Source organism: Pongo abelii, chromosome 3 (assembly GCF_028885655.2).
Source record: "Pongo abelii isolate AG06213 chromosome 3, NHGRI_mPonAbe1-v2.0_pri, whole genome shotgun sequence".
Classification (NCBI taxonomy): domain Eukaryota; kingdom Metazoa; phylum Chordata; class Mammalia; order Primates; family Hominidae; genus Pongo; species Pongo abelii.
The window spans coordinates 94,186,755-94,203,686 of NC_071988.2; the positions used below are offsets into that span (position 1 = coordinate 94,186,755).

A 16,932-nucleotide genomic window follows, 5' to 3' on the forward strand; every position below is an offset into this window, starting at 1 on the left:
AAGTAAGAACTGAATGGACTTTCTTTGCAGCTCTGTTGTGTGTTTTACCAGCTGAGAAAGAGTGTAGGGCTTTCCCCCAACAATTAACAGCCGAGGCCTAAAGTTTTCTAGTGGAAAAAAACTTGTGTTGAAACAAATGCCCAACTTTCTTTTACTGTGTCTCTTACTGATTGCCACAGCCTTCTACCTCCAAGTTAAGAGGTAGAGTCACCAAGCTATATTTGGGGGCTCCTACTTGAGGTGTTCCCAGAGGTATCTAACAGAGTGTCCAGTACATTTGAAACTAAGTTAAGGGACAGTCCATCATGGCAGCCTAACTAGTCACAAGATGGTAACAAGAAAAGTGGGTACAGGAGAAAGTGGTTTTGAGGTTTAGGATATCCAGACAGAAAGTGAGAGAAATAGTATAAATCATTTTGTGATCTTCTCATTACAGCCAGTTAAGAAGACTGGAACCATGCCTTCTTCAAACACAACAGGTCAGTTCCTTTATTGAGCTTCCCTACAATATACAGACAGGGGCATGTAGAGCCCTATTATTGGACAAATAATTTGTCCAATAATTGTTTTAAGTCTGGATCACCTCTATAAAGGGAAGACCCATCAGAGCTGGTAGGGCAAAACTTGACCACATGCAATGGCTGCATCAGAACCAATGTGATGCCCTGTGATGATCAGGGGAAAAGGCATTGTTGCCTACATTGAATAATACTAGGTAGAAAAAACTAAAGACTTTTGTTAGGAGTGTAAACTGGTTCCCAAGTGGGAGAAATTTGAACTGCAGATTGTGGAGAGTATGAATATGGAGCAAGAATAAAATGTATCAGAAAGTATAAAACAGAAAAGGGTTATGGAAATTTACTGCCTCTATCTACAAGGTGATATGTAAGTTAAATGCCGAAAATGCATTTGCCTTGATGCACAATGGATTGGTGACCTTAAAGCAAGACTAAAGAATATTGAGAAATTTTATACCAAGCACTTGATCACCTAACAAGAGAGGCCAAAGGGACTTCTAATTATTTCACAAAATTATGGAAATGTTATGTAAGGCAGTAGAGAAAGGAAGCATGGAAGAAGACACAAGACACCAGATGTTGCTCATCAAGTGTTTCAGGTGAACATTGACAGCAGAGGGAACATTAACCAGCCTCTGGCTGCACACTGGACTAGTGCAGATTATCTGGGTGGCAAAAGGAACAGCTGAGGCTCTTTTAAAATTACTAGCTAGTGTTGTACAAAAGGAGAGAAGGTTAGCACTCCCCTTGACAAGGATGGAAGAGGCCCTTGGGCCTGACAACATGCATTGCCACCTACTTAATGGCATCTAACCATCATTTTTATGGAACAGAACAGAGCCCTCAGAAATAATACCACACATCTACAACCATCTAATCTTTGACAAACCTGACAAAAACAAGAAATGGGGAAAGGATTCCATATTTAATAAATGGTGCTGGGAAAACTGGCTAGCCATATGTAGAAAGCTAAAACTGGATCCCTTCCTTACACCTTACACAAAAATTAATTCAAGATGGATTAAAGACTTAAATGTTAGACCTAAAACCATAAAAACCTTAGAAGAAAACTTAGGCAATACCATTCAGGACATCGTCATGGACAAGGACTTCATGTCTAAAACACCAAAAGCAATGGCAACAAAAGCCAAAATTGACAAATGGGATCTAATTAAACTAAAGAGCTTCTTCACAGCAAAAGAAACTAACATAGAGTGAACAGGCAACCTACAGAATGAGAGAAAATTTTTGCAATCTACTCATCTGACAAAGGGCTAATATCCAGAATCTACAAAGAACTCAAACAAATTTACAAGAAAAAAACAAACAACCCCATCAAAAAGTGGGTGAAGGATATGAACAGACACTTCTCAAAAGAAGACATTTATGCAGCCAAAAGACACATGAAAAAATGCTCATCACTGGCCATCAGAGAAATGCAAATCAAAACCACAATGAGATACCATCTCACATCTGACTTTTTAATGGCAATCATTAAAAAGTCAGGAAACAACAGGTGCTAGAGAGGATGTGGAGAAATAGGAACACTTTTACACTGTTGGTGGGACTGTAAACTAGTTCAACCATTGTGGAAGACAGTGTGGTGATTCCTCAAGGACCTAGAACTAGAAATACGATTTGACCCAGCCATCCCATTACTGGGTATATACCCAAAGGATTATAAATCATGCTGCCATAAAGACACATGCACACATATGTTTACTGTGGCACTATTTGCAATAGCAAAGACTTGGAACCAACCCAAATGTCCATCAATGATAGACTGGATTAAGAAAATGTGGCACAAAAAACCAAACACTGCATGTTCTCACTCATAGGTGGGAATTGAAAAATGAGAACACTTGGACACAGGAAGGGGGACATCACACACCGGGGCCTGTCATAGGGTGGGGGGAGGGGAGGAGAGATAGCATTGGGAGATATACCTAATATAAATGACTAGTTAATGGGTGGAGCACGTCAACATAGCACATGTATACATATGTAACAAACCTGCACGTTGTGCACAAGTACCCTGGAACTTAAAGTATAACAACAACAACAAAAAAAAAATTGCTAGCTACAAGGATAGAGGAGCCAGGACTATTTCCCTAACTTAACTTTAAGTCATGATGCCTGAACCACAACTAGTTATCTAGTTGCAGTTTTTGCAGCTGCACCAGTGCCCTATGTTCTGGGGCAGGAACTCCTGAGAGAGTTGAGGGCACTTTTCTTCAGGGAGACACATATTTCTACTTCTGATGTGTGGGTAAGAGGGCGTGCAATGGCAAACTGTTGGGAAATCCCATCTGAGTACTGGAAAAGACCCAAGGAAGCTGGGACTGATTTAGAATAGAGTCCAAATTTATACCTGTCAGATCCCCGCTACCTCAAGCCATGAGTGTTGATGCAGCTGGGCTGTTTTCCCCAGACTAGGGGATTTAAAGACAAGTAAAATCCAAGGAAAAGCTTGCAGGTTAAGTTGGACAGTCTCTATTATTTTCCTGTCACTATAGGAGAAGCATGACTCACTCTCACCTATAAGACCTAACAGAAAACTTTTGTTTATTGTGAGGAAAAGAAAAAAAAAAAGGAAAAATAAAAAAAAGAAAAAAAAAGGGAGAGAGGAAAAAACAAACTCTTTCTCCACGTACCTCTTGAAGTGTTCTTTCTGTCTAATGGGGGATGGCAGAATATGCCACCCCAATATATACCACTTTGGCACAAGAATTATTTTGCATTAAAGGCATTTGGAAGCCAGAGGTGCAGGAAGATGGATTCTGACTTCCTCTTTTCTTTCCAAAAGCATGAGACAAAACGCCCACATGAAAGATGTCCTCCCTATACCAGAAATATCCTTATCACCAGGCACAGGGAGTCAAGGCAGAGAGAATTTTGTACAGAAGGACCTTCATAAAATAACTGTTATCTTTCTTTCGTTTCCCCATATACAGGCAACCCTCATTTTATTGTGCTTTGCTTTATTGCACTTTGCAATATTGTATTTTTTACAACTTGAAGGTTTGTGGCAATGCTCCTTTGAGCAAATGTATTAGTGCTATTTTCTGATGGCATGTGCTCATTTGGTGTCTCTGTGTCACATTTTGGTAATTCTCACAATATTTCAAATGTTTTCATAATCATATCTGTTACAGTAATCAGTGGTCCTTGATATTGCTATTATAATTGTTCAGGGGCACCATGAACCACACCCATATAAGACAGTAAATTTAATAGATAAATGTATGCATTCTAACTCCTCCACTGACCAGCCGTTCCCCATCTCTGTCCTCCTTGGGCCTTACTATTCTCTGAGACGCAACAATATTGAAATTAGACCAATTAATAGACCTACAGTGAACTCATGAGTGCTCAAATGAAAGAAAGAGTCTCACATCTCTCACTTTAAATCAAAAGCTAGAAATGATTACATTCAGTGAGTAAGGCAAGCCAAAAGCCAAGGTAGGCCAGAAGCTAGGCCCTTTGTGCCAAACAGTTAGTCATATTGTGAATGCAAATGAAAAGTTATTGAAGGACATGAAAAGTGCTACTTCACTAAAGACACAAGGGATACAAAAGCAAAATAGCCTTATTGCTGAAAAGGATAAAGTTTTCATGATTTAGATAGAAGATTAAACCAACCACAACATTCTCTTAAGCTAATGCCTAAACCAAAGCAAGACTCCAACTGTCTTCAATTCTGTGAAGGCTGAGAGAGGTAAGCAAATTACAAAAGAAAACTTGGAGGCCAGCAGAGGTTGATACATGAGGTATAAGGAAAGAAGTTGTCTCCATAACATAATAGTGCAAGGTGAAGCAGCAAGTGCTAGTGTAGAAACTACAGCAAGTTCTTCAGAAGATCTAGCTATGATAACTGATGAAAGTGACTACACTGAAAAAAAGATTTTCAATGTGGACAAAACAGTCTTGCAGTGGAAGAATGTGCCATTTAGGATTTTGATAGCTAGAGAGGAGAAGTCAATGCCTGGCTTCAAAGTTTCAAAGGACAGGCTGACTCATATTATGGACTAATGCAGCTGGTGACTTTCAGTTGGAAGCCAATGCTCATGTACCATTCTGAAAATCCTAAGCCCTTAAGAATGATGCTAAATCCATTCTGCCTGTGCTCTGTAAATGAAACAACAAAGCCTGGATGACAGCACATCTCTTTACAGCATACTTTAGTGAATATTTTAAGCCCACTATTGAGACCTACTTCTCAGAAAAAAATATTTCCTTCAAATTTTACTGCTCATTGACAATGCACTTGGTAGTCCAAGAGCTCTGATGGAGATATACCAGGAAATTAATGTTGTTTTCAAGCCTGCTAACATAGTATCCATTTTGTAGCCCATGGATCAAGAAATAATTTCAAGGAGTAATTTTTCCTTGCAAAATATATTTCTTAAATATGACTTGTCTCCTCTCCCTCTCCCTCTTCCCCATCTGGGAAGTGAGGATAACCTCTACCTGGCCGCCCCGTCTGGGAAGTGAGGAGCGCCTCTGCCCGGCTGCCCCGTCTGGGAGATGAGGAGTGCCTCTGCCCGGTCGCCCAACGTCTGGGAAGTGAGGAGCGCCTCTGCCCGGCCGCCCTGTCTGGGAGGTGAGGAGTGCCTCTGCCCAGCTGCCACCCTGTCTGGGAGGAAGTGAGGAGCACCTCTGCCCGGCAGCCCCATCTGGGAGATGAGGAGCACCTCTGCCTGGCCGCCACCCCATCTGGGAGGAAGTGAGGAGTGCCTCTGCCTGGCTGCCCCATCTGGGAAGTGAGGAGGGCCTCTGCCCAGCCGCCACACCCTCTGGGAAGTGAGGAGCGCCTCTACCTGGCCGCCCTGTCTGGGAGGTGAGGAGCGCCTCTACCCGGCCACCCATCATCTGGGAAATGAGGAGCCTCTCTGCCCGGCCGCCCCATCTGGGAAGTGAGGAGCGCCTCTGCCAGGCCGCCCTGTCTGGGAGGAGAAATTCTTCTGCCTTGGGATGCTGTTGATCTATGGCCTTTCCCCCAGCCCCCTGCTCTCTGAAACATGTGCTGTGTCAACTCAGGGTTAAATGGATTAAGGGCGGTGCAAGATGTGCTTTGTTAAACAGATGCTTGAAGGCAGCATGCTCTTTAAGAGTCATCACCACTCCCTAATCTCCAGTACCCAGGGGCACAAACACTGCAGAAGGCCACAGGGACCTCTGCCTAGGAAAACTAGAGACCTTTGTTCATGTGTTTATCTCCTGACCTTCTCTCCACAATTATCCTATGACCCTGCCATATCCCCCTCTCCAAGAAACACCCAAGAATGATCAATAAATACTTAATTAAAAAAAGAAAAAAAATGAATTGAAGTTGAAATTACTGCCATGGTTAGTGATTCCTCTGATGGATCTGGGCAAAATACTTTGAAACCCTTCTGGAAAGGATTCACCATTCTCAATGTCATTAAGAACATTTGTGATTCAACAGAGGAAATCAAAAGACCACTAATAGAAGCTTGAAAGAAGTTGATTCTAATCCTCACAGGTGGCTTCGAAACGTTCAAACTTTAGTAGAAGTAAGTGTAGATGATTGCAGATGATGAAGAAATTGCCACAGCTACCCTAACCTTAAGCAGCTGCCACCCTGATGAATTAGCAGCCATCAACATCAATGCAAGACCCTCTACCAACAAAAAGATTACAACTCACTAAAGGTAAAGGGTCAGATAATTGTTAGCATTTTGAGCAACAAAGGATTTTTTTAATTAAAGTATATACATAGTGTTTTCTTAAACACAAATTCATTTATTATAAAATACATGAAAGAGAGTTTCAACTCAGGAAGTTATCAACAGAAGTTTATGTCAACAGAAGTTATCAAGAGTTAGCCACATTTATTTTTCAAACATAATTTAATGAAATAGAAATAATAATAAAGCTAAAAATAAAATCTAAAGCTACTTATTTTAATAAGTAAATTATCAGATAAGCTTTGCCAAGTCTAAACAATTGAACAAAAGAGAATAAACATAATAAATCAGTAGGAATAAATAATATAAAATATTTTTATATTATAAAAGAATAATCTATTTATACCAATACACTTAAAAATAAAAAAATTGTCTAAAATTATTTTAAGAAATATAAACTACCAAAATTGGCTTAAAGAATAAGGCTGGGTGCAGTGGCTCACACGTGTAATCCCAGAACCTGGGAGGCCAAGATGGGCAGATCACCTGGGGCCAGGAGTTCGAGACCAATCTGGCCAATGTGCTGAAACCCTGTCTCTACTGAAAATACAAAAATTAGCCAGGTGTGGTGGTTGGCACCTGTTGTTCCAGCTACTCAGAGGCTGAGGCAGGAGAATTTCTTGAACCTGGGAGGTGGAGGTTGCAGTGAGCCAAGATTGTGCCATTGCACTCCAGACTGGGCAACAAAAGCGAGACTCTGTCTCAAAAAAAAAAAAAGGAATAAGTAATGATCTTAAGTAAACCAATAATTATAGAAAAAAATTGAAAATATAATTAGGTCCTTGATTTTAAAAGATGCTAGTTTAAATTATTTTATGTAGTTGGGTAATTTAAAATTTTTTTCAATTATAGAAGTAATACATGCTCATTTTAATTAATGCAACATACATAAGAAAAAACATACCTCAAAAACATTGCAGGTTCATCTCTGGACCACCCCAATAAAGCAAATATCAAAATAAAATGAGTCATGCAAATTTTTTTGGTTTCCCAGTGCATATAAAGTTATGTTTACACTACGGTGTAATCTATTAAGTGTGCAATCATACAGAGTCTAAAAAACTAACATGTACTTGGTTTTTTGGTTTTTTTTTTGAGGTGGGGAGATGAAGTCTCACTGTGTCACCCAGGCTGGAGTGCAGCGGCCTGATCTTGGCTCACTGCAACCTCCGCCTCCCAGGTTCAAGCGATTCTCCTGTCTCAGTCTCCCTAGTAGCTGGGATTACAGGCGTGCAGCACCATGGCCTACTAAATTTTGTATTTTTAGTAAGGACAGGGTTTTACTATGTTGTACAGGCTGGTCTCGAACTCCTGACCTCAAGTGATCTGCCCACCTTGGCCTCCCAAAGTGCTGGGATTATAGGCGTGAGCCACCATGTCAGGCCTGTACATAGTTTTTTAAGGCATAATGCAATTGCACATTTAATAGACTCCAATATAGCATAAATATAACTGTTATATAAACTGGGAAATCAAAAAATTCATGTGACTTTATTGTGACATTTGGTTTATTGCACTGGTACAGAACTAAAACCATATCTTTGAGATGGGCTTTTATTTCATTTACATTTCCACAATTGCTTCTCTTTGTTCAACCTAGTATATAAAGATTTAGCTTGTGCCACTTCTTCAGGCCTTCATTTTCCTTTGGGGGTTCCCACATACATGTAAAAATCTGTATGTTTTCCTGCTGCTAGTCTGTCTTACATCAATTTAATTCTCAGGCCCAGCCAGAGACCCTGAAGGAGTAGAGGTGAAATTTTGCTTTTCCTACACCAGTAATGATCATAATTACCTCCATTCTGAAGATCCACCCACTGAGATGCAGCCCAGCAATGAGGAGCAGATTCTATCTGAAGAACAACCTGAGCCCATTATTTATGAGGAATAGACCCATATTAAGGCCTGTTGCTAAAGAGACAGAAATGGAGTCAGGACCCACAGATCATACCTCTGCAAACTCTCTGTCTTTGCTTGCCAGAGCATAGAATTGTAAAAAAAATGACTCAAGGAGCAGATGCTAAAGTTTCTAGGTAAATACATTGGCAAAAGAACACCAAGCTTGGATCACCAAGGTTCAGGATAGCCTAACTCCTGAGGTACCACCCAGGCAGAAGAACCAGCACCAACAAGAGGTTGGTGCAACCCAGAAGGCGAACCCTTTCTGGTGTCTACCTCACATGCGGCCATGAGCACAACAGACTGAAACCTCATTTACTACCAGGTCAGGGAGTCCCAGGATTGTGTGTGAACTAGGGACTTGTAACCATGATGTGCTTTCCCTTTCTTCCCTATTCTGAATGTGAACTTTTATTGTAATTTTTTCCCTTTTACTATATATTATTGGATTCTTATGTAGATTTCTTACCATGTAGAATTTTGTGAACCTGACTCAAAAGAATACAAATCACTCAAAGATTCTGGATGTAGTAAATTACACCACAGGAAAACTGAAAAAAAAAGAAAGAAAGAAAAAGAAAGAAAAAAGAAAAAAAGGACAGAAAAGAGAATTTTTCATAGTTTCTAATAACCGTTTTTTAACAAGTACCATTATAACAGTACTAATGAAAATCAAACATACTTCAAAATTATTAAACTATATAAGAAAACCCTCTCTCCAAAATCCAAGTCTACAATCAAATCTGCTTTGCTTTCTCAACCTTTCCTTCTGATTTTAGTCTTTGTGCATACACAACTGAACATGATATAATCTGAAAATTTCACATATATATATAATCTTGGAGCTAAAAAAAATCATAGTTTTTGTCAAAAAGCCAAAAAGACCCTGGATCAAAAGTGAATGTAAGTCCTGGCCATGGGTGGTGGCTCACGTTTATAATCCCAGCACTTTGGGAGGCCAAGGCAGAAGGATTGCTTGAGCCCAGGAGTTTAAGACCAGCCTGGGCTATATAGTAAGATCCTGTCTCCACAAAAAACAAACAAACAAACAAACAAACAAAAAAATTAATTAGGTGCAGTGGTGCCCACCTGTGGTTCTAGCGACTTAAAAGGCTGAGGTAAGAGGATTGCTTGAGCCCAAGAGGTCAAGGTTGCTGAGAGCTGTATTCACACCATTGCTCTCCAGCCTGGGCGACAGAGTAAATGCAAGTCCTAAAGGATAATTTGGGCTATCTCCAGTTCAGGAATACTCACATTAAGTTTTACATTTCATGTGTATGGAGGGCTTCTCAGCAGCTAAGGAGTGGGATGGAGAAGTCATGTATCTTTGAAGATTCATTCCATCATTTGGTTTCACTGGACTTACCCAATCCTGATTCTGGGAGTGGTTCATATAACCCACACCTGGCAATGGACTACACCCCTCATCACCACCATGATTAAAGCAGTTGGCTCAGGGAGGGGTAATCATCACTGGATGAATTACTTTCCTCTTGGTTTGGTAACAAATTACCACTGACTCCAATTTTTAAATTTCTACTGTGGGTAAAATGCTATCAAACAGCATAGCATGCCACAGAAAAATCTTTCATGAAAGGAAGAGTCAATTGATGTGGCAAACTTCATTGGTGTCTTATTTGGAGGAATTGCCACAGCCAAAACAACTTCAGCCTCCACCACGCTGATCAGTCAGCAGTCATTAATATTAATGCAAGACCTTCCACTAGCAAAAAGATTATGACTCGCTGAAGGCTCAAATGAGTGTTAGCAATTTTTTTAGCAATGAAGTATTTTTAAATTAAGGTATGTACTTTTTAAAATAACTTTTATATGCACTGAGAGACCAGGAAAATTTTTGTAACTTGCTTTATTATGATATTTGCTTCATTGTGGTGGTCTGGGAATGAACTCTCAATATCCTCGAGGTATGCCTGTATATGTTACATATATACATTTATATGTGTAAATGTTATATGTTATTAATTGGTTGACAAAAATATTATGATGAAAGGCTCATATTTTCCCTAGGGACAATGGTTCTTCATTCACTAATTTAGGGTTCCTGATGACTATGAAACAAAACTACCATGAATAACAAGAATCAAAAGTATTTCAATCTATGACATGGTAATACAGTCATGTGCCACATAACAATATTTTGGTCAATGACAGACTGCATGTATTATAGTGGTCCCATGGATTTTTAATGGAGCTGAAAATTTTCTGTCACCTAGTGGCATCGTAGCCCTTGTGAGATCATACTGCAAGGCATTACTCAAGTGTCTGTGGTCATGCTGGTGTAAACAAACCTACTGCTCTACCAGTCATATAAAAGTACAGTCTTGTGTTACATAACAACAAGGATATGTTCTGAGAAATGTATCATTAGTTGATGTCCTCATTGTGCAAACATCATAGGATGTACTTACACAAATCTATAATGGTATAGCCTACTACTCACCTGGGCTATATGATAAAGCCTATCATTCTTAGTCTACAAACCTGCACAGCATGTTACTATACTGAATATTGTAGGCAACTGTAAAACAATGGTATTTGTGTATGTAAACATATTTGGCTAGGTGTGGTGGCTCACACCTGTAATCCCATCACTTTGTGAAGCTGAGAATGGAGGATCACTTAAGGTCAGGAGTTTGAGACCAGCCAGGGCAACATAGTGATACCCTGTCGCTACAAAATAAAAAATAAGAAAATACCTGGGTGTCATGGTGCATGCCTGTAGTCCCAGCTACTCAGAAGGCTGAGCTGGGAGGATCACTTGAGCCCCAGGAGGTGGAGGTTGCAGTGAGCTCTGATCACACCACTACACTCTAGCCTGGACAACACAGCAAGACCCTGTCTCAAAAAAAAAAAAAAAAAAAAAAAGACTATGTTACTGGCTTATGTATTTACTATACTGGTCTCAAACTCCAGGCCTGAAATGATCCTCCCTCTGTGGCCCCTCAAAGTGTCCCAAAGTGCTAGGACTACAAGTGTGAGCCACCATGCCTGGCCAGGGTTTTTTCTTTCTAGAGTCTCTGGGGGAACATCTGTTCTGTGCCTGTCTTCTAGCTTCTGGTGGTTGTAGGTAATTCTTGGCATTTCTTTGGCTTGTAGCTATATCATTTCAATTTCTAACTCTGTTCTTCACATGACCTTCTTCCCTGTGTGTCCTCTGTGTCTCTCTGTCAGTACTATTCTCTTTTTTCTCTTATAAAGACATGAGTTGTAAATTTATGGCCCACCCTAATCCTGGCTGACCTCATCTGAACTTGATTACATCTGCAAAGATCCTATTTCCAAATAGGGTCACAGTCACACAGGTATTGGTGGTTAGGACATCAACATATCTTTTTTGGGGACACAGTTCAGCCCACTCTACCCCGTTTTCAGTTAAATTAGCTTAAGTGGGTATCTGCTCTTTTCTTGTTCTAAGACTCTCAAAGACAGAACTCCAGTGACCTTCAGCTTCACTCTTCAGTCACCCATTTTCATAGCTCTTACCAAGACCCAAAGTGAGAGTTGATAGTTATCTCTCACTTTCCACAGGAACTTTTTAAACCTAATCTATTCCATTTATCAGTGTTTCTCCTTGTCTCCCCATGCTCACTGATACTTCACTTCCTTTCTATGGTGAGTAGAGAGGTCCCCACTAATGAAGGATGTGGCAGGTTTCAGTTCAATATCAGAAAGTGCTCCACCTGATATATCATTTTTTAATTATAAAAATTTTCAAAGAAGAGTGGAGAGAACAGTATGTTTTACCCTAATCACCTTTAACAGTATAAATTCAAACACCCCACTCTTATCAAAGCCATTTACTCTTCAAAATATCCCACTTGGTTTCTTCTGATACATCTGCTCTTTGATCTCACCATAGCCTTCAGCCTCTGTTTTCTCTATTTTCTCCCTTTTTATTTTCTTTCTACATAGCTTATATTCCCTGATCCAAAACAAACTTAATTTTTACTGTTAATATTTTCCTCTTGAAAGCTGTGGAAGGCAGGTGAATTCCTAGGCAGGCAGGGATGTCAGAACTAGGCTGGAAGTCAGAACTTCAAGCCAAGGATAGTCTAAGGCTTGAAAACTGAGATGCCAGTTCTGGATAGAATTCACGGACCAGAGTGAGGACTCCCACTCCCATTTGGCATGCTTCTTTCCAATTGGTCCTTACCTTTCAATATATACCCATCTTTCTGTGATTGGCTGTGGGCCAAATGTTCATTTGCATAGAGTGAAATGTCACTCCAGCCCCCAATCAGTTGTGGGCCAAGCCTTCACTTCTGCCTTCAATTGGTTTTTTTACACTATTGTGTCTCTTTCTGAGTGGTGCTTTTTCCAAAACAGCCCCCAGGTCAGTCAGCACACTCCTCCTTCCTTCCCAGTCCATAAAAACCCTGACCATAGCCTGCAGCCAGCAACCATCTTTTGGATTCCCTCTCTGCTGTGAGCTTTTTCTGTGGCTTAATAAATCCTACTCTGCTTTACTCACTCTCCAGTGTCCATGTGCCTTATTCTTCTTGGTCATGGGACAAGAACCCAGAACTAACCAAACTGAAGGAGCACAGGAACTGTAGTGCTCCAGCTCACTGAGCTGCTGGTGGCAGGGGTAAAAGGGCTGTAACACTTCCTCCCACTTGCCAAAATACAGAAATGAAGAAGCCACTGGGCACCACTCCCTCCCGCTTGCCGAACAGTGGAAGTAGGAAAGCCGCAACACTCCATTGATCTCTTGCCCTTCAGTTGCATCCACTGAAAAAATTCTAAGTCCAGATCTGTCTAATTGCCTTCTTCATGCCTATACTTATGCCCTTGAGGGCTGCTAGAGAAAATTACACCACTTAGGCCTGTATACAGTTCTGACTTCCAGCCTAGACTCTCACATCTCCTTGGCAGTCCTACAGAGTTGATAGTTATCTCTTACCTTCCATGGGAACTTTTTAAACCTAATCTGTTCCATTTATAAGTGTTTCTCTTTGTCTCCCCATGCCCACTGATACTTCACTTCCTTTCTATGGTGGGTAGGGAGGTGCCCACTAATGAGGGATGTGGCATGTTTCTCTGCCCATTCCATTCCCCAAACCAAAACAGACATACAGATACACACATACTCTCCCTCTTCCTGGAGCCAGAGGCTTCTCAAGGTTAGGAAAAGTAAAAGGAGAATTAGAGTAGCTATACAAGTTTGGGAAAAACCTGATCTTCTTTTAGTTTTATAAAGTACAAGAAATACCTTAGCAGTGAGGACCATGTGGTGTCTAAGGCAAGTACATTGTTACCACATGCTGTGCTGCAGCCAACCTCATGGGATGTGCCCTCTCCAGGCTCACCCAGTACCTTATGAATTAACTGAGGTCCTGGGTAGACTTCTCTGTGCCCTCTGGGGAGCTGTCATTGGATCTTTTAATTCACTTTGAGAGCCTTCATCCTCCAAATCCAAATCCTTAAAAACAACAAACAAACAAGCAAACAAACGAAAAAACATATGTAACTCCCATAACATCTCTAGTTCTCTAAATGAATGGGACAGAGGCAGTGTTTGAGCAGAATTCTTCCAAGGGTCTGTGTTTGCTGAGATACTTGTGCCCCATATACCTCACAGGGGTACAGTACAATTGGGGATTGTCAAGGGAAAGTTTAAGATTTACCTCTTTGAGGTGCCCACTGCTTTAAAGTCTCTTCTCTTGTTCTTCCAAAGACTTACCAAATATAATGAGATTGCCTGGATACACCATTATGTCCAAGGAATTTATGTTTTCAGATATTCTCTCTATATCAACTGCTGGGGTAGCTGGGGTCCCAGAGACACAGCTTCTTTTAGACTTGGTGTTTTTCTTCCACCTAAAGTAGGGTTGACTAATTTTTTTTTTCTAAGCTAGATCTTTTCTTTTCTTTGTTTTAATTTTTTTATTGAAATAAAACTGCTATTGGCTGGTCTATAGGGTTTTTCTTCCATTTTACCCCCAAGTATATTCAGATATGACATGCTTACTTCCCTGAGTCTGAGGCAGGTGTCTTCAAATAGGTCTAAAATGGCATCGGCCTCCTGAGTAGCTGGGATTACAGGCATGTGCCACCACACCCAGCTAATTTTGTATTTTTAGTAGAGACGGGGTTTCTCCATGTTGGTCAGGCTGGTCTTGAACTCCTGACCTCAGGTAATCCACCTGCCTTGGCCTCCCAAAGTGCTGGGATTACAGGCATGAGCCACTGCACCCATCACAGAGGTCAGATTACAAATCAACTACCATTAGCCATGTCTCTGCCTGCATCTACAACAATGCTCCACTGGAGGGAAGTATTCTGCCTTGCTTTCTTTGGGGAAGCAATTGTAGACTCAGGGTGATATTTAGTCAATCAAAACTTTCTTTCCTCCTTCAGTATACTGAAGAGAACGTGTTTGTCTTTTTTTTCTCTCTCTCTCCACTGTAGGCAATAACCACCTAGAGCTCTGTTAGCATAAATTTTATGCAAATTTTATTCAACAATGCTAACTTGGGGAAGAAGAACAAAATTTGTATAGTGGCTTAACAGGGTCAATTGAAGTTTAGGTAGTTCGGAGAATTAGTCAAGGATTTTCTCCTACCAATAATTTGTGCAGATTAGCAGCCAGGATTTGGGAAATTTTGATTTTTTCAACAGGAATGGAGAATAGCTGGGATCTGAGGTCATGTATACAAGGGAGTAGAGAGGAATAGTTGCAGAAACCCAGTGGAAGATTCTCAGTCCTTCACAATCTCTTATGTTATTTTTAATATAATAAATATTTTAATATGCAAAATGTATAAGATGTGTATATACATTATTTACATATATTTATATATGTCATATTTATATATTATATAAAAAAGACAAGCAAGCATATTTTACAGACAAAAAGAAGGCTATTTCAGAATGATTTTAGAAGCATTATATATTCTCTTTCCTTTAGTATTATGTACCCTTAGAAGGAACATAGAGATTCTTGCAATATATTGTTGAAGAACAAGAGATACTGTTCACAATCTACTAATTCATCTGATTCCATGAGAAGGAAGCATCATTTTGTGGTAATATCTCCCATAAGAACAGGATGAATCCTCTGGAAAAATACCCACTTAAAATGTAAAATTAAAAACAAATTAAAATTTAAATTAAAAAAATTAAATTTAAAAAAGCCACCACCACCAATGCCACCACTACCATTATCACCAACACACCATTAGCACCACTAAGCACTGGCTCGGCAGTTAGAGCATTTTACATTTTCTTGGTTTTTTTGTTTGTTTGTTTTTTGTTTTTTTTGAGACGGAGTTTCACTCTTTTTACCTAGGCTGGAGGGCAATGGCACGGTCTTGGCTCACAGCAACGTCCGCCTCCTGAGTTCAAGCAATTCTCCTGCCTCAGTCTCCTGAGTAGCTGGGATTACAGGCATGTGACACTATGCCCAGCTAATTTTGTATTTTAGTAATTTTGTATTTTAGTAGTAGGGTTTCTCCATGTTGGTCAGGCTGGTCTTGAATTCCCGACCTCAGGCAATTTGCCCACCTTGGCCTCCCAAAGCGCTGGGATTACAGGCGTGAACCACCACACCCAGCCACATTTAAAATTTTCAGTGTGAAAAACTGATCTATTTTTAACAAACTGTCTCATGCCATATTTCATATATATCTTAAGTTTGCTGGATTCCAAACTCCAAATATTATGACATTAATACTTAGTTAATATGGTCAAGTGAGTAATTTTCTATAATAAAATGGTTTTTCTAGAATACTTCCTAGAAAGCAGAGAGCTTTGTATTGCTAATGTTGTTTCTTTTTTTTACCAGGGTATATTAAGCTGCCAGCTGATCCCAGTTGGACAAGCTGTCTTGTCTTTCTCTCCTTCCTTGCTTTAGGTGTTTTCCATCATTTCTCTGCTGAATTCCAGTGTTCTTTCTTAGATGGTCTACATGCTATTTTAGCACTTCTTTGTCTCATCAAACTTCTTTAATGTTATTATTTTGAATTCCTTTTCAGGAATTTTATATATTGTACTTTCTTTTTTTTCTTTTTTAGAGACAGAGTTTCTCACTCTGTCACCCAGGCAAGAGTGCAGTGGTTTGACATCGGCTCACTGCAACCTCCGCCTCCTGGGTTCAAGCAATTCTCCTGCCTCAGCCTCCCGAGTAGCTGGGACTACAGGCGTGTGCCACCATGCCCAGGTAATTGTTTTTATATATATTTTTAGTAGAGATGGAGTTTCACCATGTTGGCCAGGATGGTCTCGATCTCCTGATTTCATGATCCACCCAACTCGGCCTCCCAAAGTGCTAGGATTACAGGCATGAGCCATCACACCCAACCTGTAGATTTATTTTTCATTGCAATCTGTTGCTGGAGAGTTTTTGTGTTCCTTTGGAGATGTCATGTTTTTAATTTTGCTTGTGTCTTTATATTGATATCTGCACATCTGGTATAATAATCACTTCTTCCAATTTTATGAATTGGTTTTTGTAGGGAAATACTTTTTTTCTATAGATGTATCTATAGCATTGATTGGATGGGTTACTTTGGCTTTGATTCTAGATGGATGCCATAGTGTCGTCTCTGTATTATTTCTTTGGCTCTAATTAGTGGCAGTGGTGTTTGTGAGTTCCTCAGTGGCTTAGGCTATGGTATTCAGTGGAGGCTGTGGTGAAGCTTTGCTAGGGACAGGGACACCAGGAGGGCCTGGTCTTTGGGCCACATTGGTGGCAGTGGTGGACTGAATGGGCCAATCCTTGGGTCCCTGGGTAGTGTATGCAAGCACCAGTAATATCAGGTCTCAGGTTGATCCTTGGCCCT

The 16,932-nt window shown here is 40.3% G+C and overlaps 1 pseudogene; it reads left to right on the plus strand.

The window, feature by feature from the left end:
- The first annotated feature begins 1,230 nt into the window (after nucleotides 1–1,230).
- Nucleotides 1,231–1,343, plus strand: LOC112133287 (U6atac minor spliceosomal RNA; annotated as a pseudogene).
- The last annotated feature ends 15,589 nt before the right edge of the window (nucleotides 1,344–16,932 follow it).